Source organism: Copadichromis virginalis, linkage group LG5 (assembly GCF_057382275.1).
Source record: "Copadichromis virginalis isolate Kocher_CV1m ecotype Utaka linkage group LG5, C_Virginalis_male_GT1.1, whole genome shotgun sequence".
Lineage (NCBI taxonomy): Eukaryota > Metazoa > Chordata > Actinopteri > Cichliformes > Cichlidae > Copadichromis > Copadichromis virginalis.
The window spans coordinates 10,989,089-11,004,303 of NC_140622.1; the positions used below are offsets into that span (position 1 = coordinate 10,989,089).

General features: G+C 40.0%; 1 protein-coding gene across 1 annotated transcript in view; it reads right to left on the minus strand.

Annotated features, from left to right (window-relative positions):
- Positions 1–15,215, minus strand: part of LOC146708942 (caM kinase-like vesicle-associated protein) — a 46,115-nt gene that overhangs the window by 12,591 nt on the left and 18,309 nt on the right. The gene's annotated exons all lie outside the window — the stretch shown is intronic.

The following is a 15,215-nucleotide window of genomic DNA, read 5'->3' on the forward strand; positions in this document are numbered from 1 at the left end:
ATGCCTATGGTATGAGAATCCTAACATATTGAGAAATGTAATTTTATTGTGTTTTGAACAACCAATGCGAAGAAAAATGCCCTCCAAAAACCAAAAGAAATGGAATCAGCAAGAATGTGGATGAAATCCCTTGATATATTCAAGAAATCCTGAGAGAAAACAGTGACTCTCTCTGTGTCTACTAGTGTTTTTAAAAAGGAATCATACTACTTATTAATCCAGTGCAGATACCTTGGGGCCAGCAACCACAACACTGCATGCTTGCTGACTGGACTTGCATAAATATTCTCTTTGCAAAACTAGGAATGTAAAGCAGTAGTGGAAAATGCCTGAACAGCATTTTCTAGAGATGAACATACGGTATAAAATATATATTTCCTATCCATGAAGCAACCATTTGTATTGTCACTTTGTGACGCAGGGTAGTAGGGAAAATGAGAACCTTCTTACTATGTAAGAAGGAAATTTGTCTTCTGCAGCTTCTGATATCCAATCTAAATGAACAAGGCTCAGCTGAGAAAACTGTGAAGAGAAAACTTTGTGCTCACTTCCCTTCCTTTTCTTAACTGAAGCACAACACTGACTTGTGCAGTCAGTGAGAGGAGCTGACCTTTTTTGGCTCCCTCTCTTTCTCTCACTCTCAGTACATTGTATATCAATGCTGTGGCTCAGTAAAATTGCGCTGCAAAGATGAAAGGAAAGTTCTGCAGGGATGGTGGTTTAAATGGAGGACATTCTGAGTAGGTTTAGCAGACCGAAAAAGGCCAAAACATGTCCGAAAAATACATTATGGCTACGTTCAGCAAGTAGCCACAGTCGTGACATTCTAGGAAAAATGCACATGAGAAGAAGAGAGTGGGCACGCAATTTTGAGAAATGAATTGCATGAAGTAATCCAGAAAATCAACCTTTGCGGTTTTTGAAAAACTTTATCTTGAGCCTGCAAAGCCACAAGAAGCACAAGGGAGAACATACGCAAAAAATTCAACACCAGATAATGTAATTCTTCAAAGAACTCATGAAGCAATGTAATGGAAGAAGAACTTGTCAAGCACTTGAAGCAGAAATAGCAGGATGCTTGCTATATCACATAACAGAGGCTGCATAATGGATCCATTTCAATCGACCGGCATCAGCAACATTCAAGCATTATCGCCCCGTGTTCTGACTGTTATCTGCCTCTGGGGAGCACTACTCAATGGCTCTTAATGCTTTATGTGCCACTGTGTGCTGTGACTCTGCTGTGGGCCCACCTCGGGACACAGTACTATATCACCAAGGAATTTCTGCTAGTGCTGTGAGGATTTACAGGACAGAAGATGGATAGTGAAAAAAGATGGAGGCTTATTAAGCAAGTGCAATACCTCCTTCAGCCAGGCAAGGCCGTCAGGAAATGAGTCGTTTTAGTTCTTTGTGCTTGATGAAACTCTTGCAGTGCCTGGAAAAGCCAGGGATTAGACTAAAGGCAGTGCTGAAAGTGCTTTTTGAAGCACGTAAGTGGGGATTATTTTAGCTGCTACTGGGATATAATGCAGGGTTACTCCACAGGGAAGTAGTTGGTATAGTTAGCTTACTTAAGTGAGCCATTTTCCCCTTGCTTTTAAGAAATGTTTCACTTCATGTTTAGTTGTTGACTCTCTGCGCGGCGTTCTTTCACACCCTTACTCCCCCTCTGCCTCAGTAGCTACTAAATGAGGATGCACAGTAAAGATCAGATCCCATGCATTACGCTTGTGCTGACTGTAGGCCATTACATACTTCACTGAAGCGAACCCAAGCAGTGCTAAACTGCAACAGTCATGCACAAACCACATTTTACACACATAACTGCTCATCTTATATAAGAATAACAGCAAAACACATGATTGAAAACCGTGTCATATCTTTTTAATATCACACATTTCTCATTTGAAAACATTTTTCAGGATCAAGAAGTATAAAAAGCTTTTATATCGCACCTAAGACCAAAAAATTAGACTAATATACTAATAAGATACCTTTGGACAAACAGAGAGGTTTCACTCAAACAGCAGGAAAGTTCCCATTCTCCATTTAGCCTTCTTCTACAGCTGAGAGATCACAGGCATGCTTTGAGGGTAACCCAGAGTTAGCCACCAAAACGTGAGAAGGAAACCAAAGGATAAACCGTTACATGCAGTTAGCTGCGTTTGACTGGTTAAATGTGACATAGTTGAACACTGGTGTGCCAGCGTATTATTAAAAAAGCCAAAACGCAGCCAGTGTGGCATATCAGACCTTGAAGGAAACACACTGTAGCTTTATAATGTTTCACTGAAGCTCTGCAGTCACAGTCCGATCATTTACTATTAATGCTCTTCTGAAGATTTTAGGTAGCAAACATAACCAGGAGATAATATGAATAAGTGGTCAAAATTCATCTTTCACACAAATACCACCCATGCTGAGTCCCTCAAGCACACTACTTGAGTGTTTTGGGCAAACTACTAATTCTGTTTTGACAAGGCTAAGATCAAATATCATCTCTTTCTCTGTCTCTCATTATCTCTCCATTCTCTGTGTTCCTAAAGACTGGTTGGAGCCTGAGTCTAAAAAGACGCGTCTCTCTAGGTTTTTGGAAATAAACATTCTTGACCTTCGTTTTCTTTCATCCTCACTGATCTCCTCCTGGGATTGCCCAAAAGACTGCGAGAGCACTTTGCTTTCAGCTAAAAAGAGAAAATAAGGGCAGCACAGATGGGCACAGTGACAATTGTGTAAGTCTTAATAAAGCCTTCTGAGCAGAAAGGTTCTATTGCACACACACAGTGCAAGGAAACTATTCTTTTTGCAGTGAAAGCTAATAGAAAGCACATCTGTTGGATTGCAGCACGTCAGGTCTGAAAGCCCTCAACTTTAGCTGTGCCAAAACAATGGAAAACTAATGGGCTCATAAATAACACTCTGGCTACAGTTAACTTTGAGTTTCAGTAAGAATGTATCGACTCCTTCATGTTTTCACGACTTTCAAACAATGATTTCAAGATTCTTTTCAAATCCTAGCTTCACTGAGATTCACACAGACTGTCAGCGTCAGGCGATGGGATTGGTTACTATGGGGGACATAATACGCAGAACCTCTGTAGCTTCTGTTGTGTAATTGTTGTATTTGCATCTGTACTACAAAGACCATGGTGCTCTTCTATTCATTCCTGACTGACAGTAGAACAATATAAAGCACTGAAACAGAGAGCACATTTTCCAGTCCTAAGCAGTGTCTACAGACATTCAATCCAGCATTTAACAACCTGTCTTTGTAACTCACATCGATAACTGTATCAACATATTTACTAACCCAGGTGTTGTCTAATCTTATGCTCCTCGTTACGCCGACCTGTGGCATACACTGTATTCTGTTTCTGTTTATGATGACATCATATACATGTCACGTGTTAAACATAATCTCAGAGGTCAGACGAGTGCTATATTAAAAAAATGACCAACAATTGCTTTGTAAATCTCACCTATCACGTCTGCTTTCTAAGTGAAACGTTACTAATTCAAAAAAGAAATCTGACTTTACTTGCAGGTGTGAAGTTTTGAAGGTGCAATAATAATTTTAAGCAACACCAAGACTGTGAAGCAGCTATTTTTCAAGTCGGGTGTAGACACATAAAACAAAAGGATGTGTCGGCTGTGAAGGGTGAGCAGGTGTATGAAAGCTACAGGAAGTAAATCATTAAAATGACATGAAGGCAGTCCAGCCGTGGTACTCTAACTCAAAACCTATGTGCAATTTTACCCTTGTAGCTGTTATGAATTAAAGATACAGGCAAATATAGACACTGCACTGAAATCATTTGCTATCCATTAATGTAAAGCTGCCCAACTCTAAGTGAACTTTTCTAAACAGTTTCAGCTAAGAGCCGAGACAATCCATTAGTGTGGAGAGTAACTGAGAGGCCAGCAGACGCGGTGGAATACTGATGGTATGCAATAAATCTACATCGGCAGTAAGTGACCCCGGCAGTGCCTCTGTTATAGAGGCCAGAATAATAGCTGCTACTATTCCCAGAAAAATGGGCCAACCAAGATGGAAACCAGTTCAAAGATATTTTACAGTATACAGTTCAAGCTGCATTAATTGAGTGGCATATGAGTGCATTCATAAAAGAACTTCCCCAAAACTCACTTGGAAGAGCATCAGCAACATCATCGCTCTGCCTCATTACTGCACTGCACAAGAATTACATCTTTTTTTCATTTTGATTAAGGGAAATGAATTCTTAGAAATGTTGACCAAAAAAAAAAAGTTTGCATGCTATGTCTCTGGGGCTTTTTACTGCACTAATTAAAATTGCAAGGCGGCGTATAAATCTTGCTGTTTCAACCTTTAGAGAGCTAGCTGAAGAACATGGACGAGAGAGCTCTATAACAAGAGGAGGAAGGCAGGGTAATAACAGCAGACAGGGAACACACGAAGGGACTGGGAGTTGCATTAATCCGCAGCATGTGTAGAGCAGGGTTAGAATAAAAAGATAGTGGCAAAGGTTTTAAAAAGCCGGCCAATTCACAATTGAATTAATTATTCATGGCTGGCAGTCTCATTTTCCACGGTGTGTCTCACTGGGCCTGTGATCCGTGTGTTTCTTGTATCGAGGAATCTCTGTGTCCTGGGGCACTTGCTAAACAGTGTGCTAGGAGCAGAAGCATGGCAGGTCTGGCAGTACAGTAATAATTACAAGCCTTCTCCACTCAGCCCTCTTTTAATCCTAGTTCAGTACACAATACTGCTCACGGTGTCTGCATCAGTCTCACACAGGGCCAGTCTCTCCAGATCCACTACATCTCTCGTTTGTTTGCGTAGCATCACAGAGGAATGAAAAGTTTTTGAGGGTTTATTGAAGGACCCTGGATCCTAAACACTTCGTCACCTTTAAAGTAGAGATGGACTGATCCGATATTACGTATCGGTATCGGTCCGATACTGACGTAAATTACTGCATCGGATATCGGAGAGAAATAAAAAAATGTAATCGATCCATTAAATATCAAAAAAGCACCTCACAAAACGCGTCGGAGCAGTATGCATCACGTGATAGAGCGGCTGTGTGTATTTGGAGCCTCGCTACCAAACCAGCATTTCATCTCCGAGGAAGTTTTCCCAGAGAGAAGTAAAGCAACTGTGTAAGTTCATCTCTGAATGTTTGTAAAGCATTCCAGCGTTAAGCTTAACAACCGATATATGGAGCAACTGCCTCTTCTCTCCCTCCCTCCCTCTCCTGCTGCTACTTCAATCATGAAACTGATTAATGATCAGCTGATTGGCTTTTGAGAGTCCTCTCTCTTCTTTGTTTTTGGCCCACTTTGCACCAGAAAGAGGAAACCAGCGGCTGAACAACAGCAGCACGTTTAACCTTGATAAGCTGTTGTTAGAATGTATTTAATATTACTTTGTACACCAGGATCTTTTTTTAGCTGATGGCTGGTAACTGTGCAGGGGCGGATCTAGCAAAGTTTAGCCAGGGGGGCCGATAGGGCATGAACAGGGAAAAGGGGGCACAAAGACATACTTTTCTTTCTTATTCTCATTTAAAATGTCGAGCTTTTAAAAAATGATTATTTGAATCTTACACCCAAAGTTTTAATCTTATGTAAAATATATAGAAGTCCATTACTGTATATAGTAACTGTTAAGTCTAATATACCCTAGTAAGCTATGCTACTTTTTCCTTTGGGAAGATACCATCTGTGCAGTCTGCAATTCTGTTGGAGAAAGATGTTGAATCTATTTAATTATTCTTGAAAAAGTAATTTATTTATGTGCAATTTTTTTCACACTGCATCAAATTAAAGTTGATTATGTCAATTAAGCATCAAGAGGTGGAGGGTGGTTCCCTATTTTTTTTTTTTTTTTTGCTGGGAGTTTGCAACCCTATTAGTTAGGTTGCTTAATATTTCTGCTAAGTACTCTTTAAAATACCAGAATAGGAAGGATGGAGTAGGTTTAAGTTTATCTGATTGATCAGTATTACTGAACCATGAAATATTTTGGGTGCAGGGTATTTTTTACATACAGGTATAACTAATAGCTTTAGTGTTGTTGTTTATTTAAACCTGAATATGAACTTGTACAAAATGCAGCAAGATATTAAATAAACAGTTTTATTGATTAAAAAACACACTATATCGGATTCATATACAGGGAGTGCAGAATTATTAGGCAAATGAGTATTTTGTCCACATCATCTTCTTCATGCATGTTGTCTTACTCCAAGCTGTATAGGCTCGAAAGCCTACTACCAATTAAGCATATTAGGTGATGTGCATCTCTGTAATGAGAAGGGGTGTGGTCTAATGACATCGACACCCTATATCAGGTGTGCATAATTATTAGGCAACTTCCTTTCCTTTGGCAAAATGGGTCAAAAGAAGGACTTGACAGGCCCAGAAAAGTCAAAAATAGTGAGATATCTTGCAGAGGGATGCAGCAGTCTCAAAATTGCAAAGCTTCTGAAGCGTGATCATCGAACAATCAAGCGTTTCATTCAAAATAGTCAACAGGGTCGCAAGAAGCGTGTGGAAACACCAAGGTGCAAAATAACTGCCCATGAACTGAGAAAAGTCAAGCGTGCAGCTGCCAAGATGCCACTTGCCACCAGTTTGGCCATATTTCAGAGCTGCAACATCACTGGAGTGCCCAAAAGCACAAGGTGTGCAATACTCAGAGACATGGCCAAGGTAAGAAAGGCTGAAAGACGACCACCACTGAACAAGACACACAAGCTGAAACGTCAAGACTGGGCCAAGAAATATCTCAAGACTGGTTTTTCTAAGGTTTTATGGACTGATGAAATGAGAGTGAGTCTTGATGGGCCAGATGGATGGGCCCGTGGCTGGATTGGTAAAGGGCAGAGAGCTCCAGTCCCACTCAGACGCCAGCAAGGTGGAGGTGGAGTACTGGTTTGGGCTGGTATCATCAAAGATGAGCTTGTGGGGCCTTTTCGGGTTGAGGATGGAGTCAAGCTCAACTCCCAGTCCTACTGCCAGTTTCTGGAAGACACCTTCTTCAAGCAGTGGTACAGGAAGAAGTCTGCATCCTTCAAGAAAAACGTGATTTTCATGCAGGACAATGCTCCATCACACGCGTCCAAGTACTCCACAGCGTGGCTGGCAAGAAAGGGTATAAAAGAAGAAAAACTAATGACATGGCCTCCTTGTTCACCTGATCTGAACCCCATTGAGAACCTGTGGTCCATCATCAAATGTGAGATTTACAAGGAGGGAAAACAGTACACCTCTCTGAACAGTGTCTGGGAGGCTGTGGTTGCTGCTGCACGCAATGTTGATGGTGAACAGATCAAAACACTGACAGAATCCATGGATGGCAGGCTTTTGAGTGTCCTTGCAAAGAAAGGTGGCTATATTGGTCGCTGATTTGTTTTTGTTTTGTTTTTGAATGTCAGAAATGTATATTTGTGAATGTGGAGATGTTATATTGGTTTCACTGGTAAAAATAAATAATTGAAATGGGTATATATTTGTTTTTTGTTAAGTTGCCTAATAATTATGCATAGTAATAGTCACCTGCACACACAGATATCCCCCTAAAATAGCTGAAACTAAAAACAAACTAAAAACTACTTCCAAAAACATTCAGCTTTGATATTAATGAGTTTTTTGGGTTCATTGAGAACATGGTGTTAGGATGCCTGGGTCATTGACCCAGGGTTTTTGAGTTTATTATATTATTTATACTTTCTAGTCTTTGGTTTCTTTGAGTTCTGTCTTATGGTTTATGTCTCTGTCTTCTTTAGTTGCTCTGTCTCCCCTATCACCTGTATCCCCTTGTCTAGTTCGCGTCTCTGTGTATCCTTAGTTCCTATATCCCCGTGTTCAGTCAGTGTTTGTGTCTGCCCTGGTCCCACGTCTCTGTTCCCTCTGTAGTGCCTGCATGTGAGTCTGTGTTATGTGTTTCCTGTTTTACTTTGAAGATCTCTGTCTTATCTCAGTGTGTTCAGTTTACGCTTCCTTTTGTCTCGTCAGTTCTGATTTGCCCCAGCTGTGTTTCCCTCCTGTTATTCATTCCCTGATTGCTCCCTCTTTGTATTTAAGCCCTGTGTTTCTCTGTGTCCGTGTCGCGATCTACCGTTTATTTTGCTGTGTGTTTTGTCAATCCGCCGGTTTAAGTTTATTTAGATTTTTTCCAGTTATGTTATGTTTGAGTTCAGCATTAAAGCTATTTCAATTTACGTTTGTCTCTGGAGTCTGCACCTTGGGTCCTATCCCTGTCCGCACACAGCCCACACCTAACACATGGTTGTTGTTCAGTAATAAAATTATTCCTCAAAAATACAACTTTCCTAATAATTCTGCACTCCCTGAAGGTATCGGCAGACTTCCAGATTTATGATATCGGTATTTGACATAAAGTGGTATTGTGCTATCTCTACTTTATTAAAGAATAGGTGACGATGTGATTTCATTCATTCAAAACAAAAGCTGTGCATCTGACTCACACTGCTGCATTCTTCTATGAATGAGAACACTTTGCAGCTGCTTCATCAGCACAAGAGTAAGCGCACTTTTGCACTTCACTTCCTTCCCACTTCCTTCTGTCATCCTGTGCCATCACTCTCTCGCAGCCACGCTTCATGGCGAAACACTTTAAGCAAACAACAGCACGAGCTTAACTTTGCACCTTACAAGAGTCACATGACAAATCAGAGTACAGTTGCTTCTTACGGCAGCTTCTAGAGAGGAAGTGAGACAACAGGATGTGTCACATACAGCAAAGAGTCACAGTTATATGGTCAATGTATTTCCAACCCTTCCAGGACCGGCAAACAACCCTTTTTACATCTGATGCCCACCATGTACAAAAGAAACACATCCATCATTACACAGTATAGACCATTTTGTTGTTGTTGAATACAAAAGAAACTGTTATACTCATGATACATGTTCATTTACAAGTGTGATAAACTTTTGAAGTATTTTAATACTCAGTGAAAACTATAAAGAATTTTTAATAGGCCAGCTCTGAATTAAAAGTAATTTAACCATATTTCCCTAAAAAGTGGGAACGTATTTAGAATGTACTTAGAATTAGAGATGGCACGATACCACTTTTTTATGTCCGATACCGATATCACAAATTTGGATATCTGCCGATACATATATGACTCCGATATAGTGTGTTTTTTAATCAATAAAACTGTTTTTTTTAATATCTTGCTGCATTTTGTATAAGTTCATATTCAGATTTAAATAAACAACAACACTAAAGCCATTCTGTTATACCTGTATGTAAAAAATACACTGCGCCCAAAATATTTTAGTAGTATAGCTTACTAGGGTATATTAGACTTAACAGTTATACAGTAATGGACTTCTATATATTTTACATAAGATTAAAACTTTGGGTGTAAGATTCAAATAATTATTTATTAAAAGGTAGACATTTTAAATGAGAATAAGAAAGAAAAGTATGTCTTTGTGCCCCCTTTTCCCTATTAATGCCCTATCGGCCCCCCTGGCTAAACTTTGCTAGATCCGCCCCTGCACAGTTACCAGCCGTCAGCTAGAAAAGGATCCTGGTGTAGAAAGTAATATTAAATAAATTCTAACAACAGCTTATCAAGGTTAAACGTGCTGCTGTTGTTCAGCCGCTGGTTTCCTCTTTCTGGTGCAAAGTGGGCCAAAAACAAAGAGGAGAGACGGACTCTCAAAAGCCAATCAGCTGATCATTAATCAGTTTCATGATTGAAGTAGCAGCAGGAGAGGGAGGGAGGGAGAGAAGAGGCAGTTGCTCCATATATCGGTTGTTAAGCTTAACGCTGGAATGCTTTACAAACATTCAGAGATGAACTTACACAGTTGCTTTACTTCTCTCTGGGAAAACTTCCTCGGAGATGAAATGCTGGTTTGGTAGCGAGGCTCCAAATACACACAGCCGCTCTATCACGTGATGCATACTGCTCCGACGCATTTTATGAGGTGCTTTTTTTTGATATTTAATGGATCGGATTACATTTTTTATTTCTCTCCGATAGCCGATCCAGTAATTTACGTCAGTATCAGACCGATACCGATACGTAATATCGGATCGGTCCAGCTCTACTTAGAATGCAATACCTATTTTACTATATTTAAAGTCTCTACAGTGATGTGCATACGACAATAAGGTTTGCGCCAGCCCTCATTTCTTTATTTTTTGTTAGGACAATGGGAAATAGGTGGAGCACTTCATTAAAATGTGCAAACATTCAAGGAAATGCAGCATATAGGCCAAAAACAGTTTGGACAGTTCTAAAAAGCTTGAAAGTTAATATTAGGCATGACCACTTTTATTCTTCAGCAGAGCCTGAACTCTCTTAGACAGTTTTCTTGTCAGTGCATTAAGTAGCTTTCAGGAATATTTCTTCGAGCCTCTTGAAGAACACACAAAGCTCTTCTTTGGATGCTGACTTCAATAATGATCAGGTTCAGGTTCTGGGGAGGCCATCCATGATTGATAGTGTTTTATTGTATTATTCTTTTTTACATTGGCAGTGTGTTTGAGATCATTCAAGAATGTTAAATGAATTAGTTGCATATCAGATGCTTTCCACATGGTAAATCAAAAGATTCTGTGTTCATAATTCCATCAATTTCGATCTCCAACACTAACCGGGTGAAATGCCTCCCCAAACCATGACAGAGCCTCCAACACGTTTTGTTGAAGGCTGAAGACAATGTGGTAACTCTCTCCTGACCTCCTCCGTACATATTTACAACAAGTTGAACCAAAAACTTCAAATTTGGATGTGTTGCTGCCACAACTTTTCAGTCAAGTTCTTGTGTAATTTGGCATGTCTCACTTTTCCCCCCTTGTTCACCTCATTTGAATGGTTCTTTGCAGCCACCTTTTGCAGGCCATTTCAGTCCTATAAAAAATGGACAGGTAAAAAAGAGCCAAAGACAAACAAGCTTCAGAAACCCTGAAAAACTGTTGCTTAAGACCACTTTTTAAAAATTATAAGAAACTCTGACTCCTTTGGAACAAATTATAATGAAATGAGGGGGTGGCTAAAGACTTTTGTACAATGTTATATATTCTACTAGAAAATGTAGAACTGTCTCTTGCAAGTGCAGTTTCTCTAGTGAAACTAGCTCAATGAAACAGCGAAGTAGTGAGAGTTGTGTTGATGGCAGCTGTTCCAATAAAGCATACAGCTAAAAATGCTGATAAAAGCTGATAAAACTGATTATATCTCTATTATGCGTATGTAAATGACAAAGAGTTAGATATCATACATAAAAAAATTAACTTCTATATCTACGTCCTACTGAGAGGATCAAACTGTATTATTAGAAATGCAATCCAAATGGCCACTTTTGACTTCCAATATGAGTGTCCATGGGTACTTTAGTGCAGACACTGCAGTACATACAGTGGGGCAAAAAAGTATTTAGTCAGCCACCGATTGTGCAAGTTCCCCCACTTAAAATGATGACAGAGGTCAGTAATTTGCACCTGAGGTACACTTCAACTGTGAGAGACAGAATGTGAAAAAAAATCCATGAATTCACATGGTAGGATTTGTAAAGAATTTATTCGTAAATTAGGGTGGAAAATAAGTATTTGGTCACCTCAAACAAGGAAAATCTCTGGCTCTCACAGACCTGTAATGTCTTCTGTAAGAAGCTTTTCTGTCCCCCACTCGTTACCTGTATGAATGGCACCTGTTTGAACTCATCATCTGTATAAAAGACACCTGTCCACAGCCTCAAACAGTCAGACTCCAAACTCCGCCATGGCCAAGACCAAAGAGCTTTCGAAGGACACCAGGAAAAGTATTGTAGACCTGCACCAGACTGGGAAGAGTGAATCTTCAATAGGCAAGCAGCTTGGTGTGAAAAAATCAACTGTGGGAGCAATCATCAGAAAATGGAAGACATACAAGACCACTGATAATCTCCCTCGATCTGGGGCTCCACGCAAGATCTCATCCCGTGGGGTCAAAATGATGATGAGAACGGTGAGCAAAGATCCCAGAACCACACGGGGGGACCTGGTGAATGACCTGCAGAGAGCTGGGACCAAAGTAACAAAGGTCACCCTCAGTAACACACTACAACGGCAGGGAATCAAATCCCGCAGTGCCAGACGTGTTCCGCTGCTGAAGCCAGTGCATGTCCAGGCCCGTCTGAAGTTTGCCAGAGAGCACATGGATGATACAGCAGAGGATTGGGAGAATGTCATGTGGTCAGATGAAACCAAAGTAGAACTTTTTGGTATAAACTCAACTCGTCGTGTTTGGAGGAAGAAGAATACTGAGTTGCATCCCAAGAACACCATACCTACTGTGAAGCATGGGGGTGGAAACATCATGCTATGGGGCTGTTTTTCTGCCAAGGGGACAGGACGACTGATCCGTGTTAAGGACAGAATGAATGGGGCCATGTATCGTGAGAGTTTGAGCCAAAACCTCCTTCCATTAGTGAGAACTGATGAGAACTGAAGATGAAACGAGGCTGGGTCTTCCAACATGACAATGATCCAAAACACACCGCCCGGGCAACAAAGGAGTGGCTCCGTAAGAAGCATTTGAAAGTCCTGGAGTGGCCTAGCCAGTCTCCAGACCTCAACCCCATAGAAAATCTGTGGCGGGAGTTGAAAGTCCGTGTTGCTCGGCGACAGCCCCAAAACATCACTGCTCTCGAGAAGATCTGCATGGAGGAATGGGCCAAAATACCAGCTACTGTGTGTGCAAACCTGGTAAAGACCTATAGTAAACGTTTGACCTCTGTTATTGCCAACAAAGGTTATGTTACAAAGTATTGAGTTGTATTTTTGTTATTGACCAAATACTTATTTTCCACCCTAATTTATGAATAAATTCTTTACAAATCCTACCATGTGGATTCATGGATTTTTTTTTTTTTTTTTTTTTTTTCACATTCTGTCTCTCACAGTTGAAGTGTACCTCTGGTGCAAATTACTGACCTCTGTCATCATTTTAGGTGGGGGAACTTGCACAATCGGTGGCTGACTAAATACTTTTTTGCCCCACTGTATATATGCACAATAGTCTTCAGGTAACATGGCTCATAAGCACATTCCCTATGGACAGAGTGTGTGAGAAACAATGTTAGCTTGTTTTTGATGAAACAGCTGCAGACAAGGAGAATAGTTTGTTTGTATACATATGAGTACATACCTGAATACACGCCTGCCATTGTGCAATGCACGGTGAAACCATATAGTGCGATGCTCTGAGAATTTGTGTCCTTTCGGATTTCCATTGGAGACAGCCACAATTTCTAATTTTAGCCCAAGAAATGTCTCTGCTGTCAACACTCCTGTACCGTTATGTCACTTGTAATTCAATACACAAAAGTATTGTGATTGTAACGAATCACAACATATTGTATGTGTTCTCCGGCTGTACTCTTTGTAGATACACATCAAAGATTATAAGAAGAATACAAGTTTGGGGAGAATTTAAGGTTGAAAGGCTAATGCAAGAGTCTTAGCAATACTATCACAAATGATTGGTGATGTCTAACATTGGTGCAGAAAACAGATGTTCCTGAGTATGCACACAAATCTGCACAAAGTAGATTCACAAGAAGATGCGACAGTCAGGGACAGTTTTGACTACCAATTCATTTCCAGAATAACTATAAAGATACTGGCTGTCGCCCATGCTAGCCCTCAGCCTTCTAGTAAATGCACTTATGGTATACATTTTAAAATCTTAGGTGCCATCTTTCTTGAGTTATCGTGTTCATAAGGTTTTCAGAAAACATGACTTTTGACCTTGATCATCAAGATTTTTAGTAGATGTTCCCATGGCATCATTTTGAAAATGCTTGAAACTCGGTGTCCATGCCTGGTGATGTGACAGCAATACCCCATTAGACTTTTATGGCTGACGGGTCACAGTGGAAGGAATCAAGAACCCTAACGTGATTTTTCTCTGGGGGCAACAGCCTATTTTTGAAAGGGTTTCCAGTCCAGCCACTTGGTATCTGATGCAAAACCTCTAGCAAGATTTTCATTGAACCAAAACCTGCTTAAACATCAGTCGTCAGTAAAACTAAAGTCATTAATAGGACAACGAATGTAAACCACAACACTCCCAGTACCAAAGATGTTGCCTGCAGATGTCAGCATATTCATATATATTTAAACACACATTCATGTAAGCACTTTTTTTTTTACCTACCTAAGCACTTTGTAACATTCCCGACACTCACTAACACTCCGATGGATTCACTGAGGGAAACTTGTCTTGCCTTGACAAGGATACTTGTCTTGTCCAAACATACTTCACCATCCAGACTGGAGTAAACAAGGAACTGATCCACTGACCTTCTGACTGGCAGAAGCTGTACTCTACCTCCTGACTCCTGCACCTTTAAAGATATCATAAGCTATGATTGCTGTATGATTTCCATTAAAACAAAAGTTATACCACTTAAATTTTTTATTAGGTGCATAATCATCCATCAATCCATCCATCCATCCATAATCATGCAAAAGTGAAATTACATGAGATTAATAATCATGGCTGCCAATTCCAAACAAATTAACTTTAATAAAGCTGTGCCTTTTGGAGACTCATTGGGAGATTTCGCCTCTCCTCAACTTCTCCTCTACAACACCCAAGTCTTTACTAAGCCAACCTCATTAACTGCTTTGCTCCTGCAAGCTGCTTCACGGGACAGACACTTTAATTGTTACCCATAAAATCGACATTACATGAAAAATATAATCTAGAAGCAGTGATAAATAAAATGGACTTGTTTTTAATGTCGAGCTAACACTAATTGAAAGTCCCCTTAGAGTGCTGACTGTGAAATTAACAGAGCAAAAGAGACACAAATTATGAACAGTAAATTTATGATAGGACATAAATAAAACTGACCGAACGAGACTGTAAATTGGTCACATTTAGAGCAAACAACTGTTAAAAAAGAAGAAGAAGAAAGAAAAGAAAGAAAACAGTAGGAAAAATAACTTTCTAGGACAAACACAGCAAAAAAATCAAGCTCAGGCTGATATTCATGATGTTTCTTTTTCTACATAATATTGTTTTGTTTGGCAACATAAAAGGTAGATTAAAGTCACAATGAAGCCACAATTAAATAGCATTTTATTAACACAGCCAGGTAGTCAGTTACATGTTTCATAACGCTGCTCCTGCTACATGGCTTCCTTCAAAAAAAGGAGAATGTTGATCAGTTATCAGAGACTTCTTAAAAAC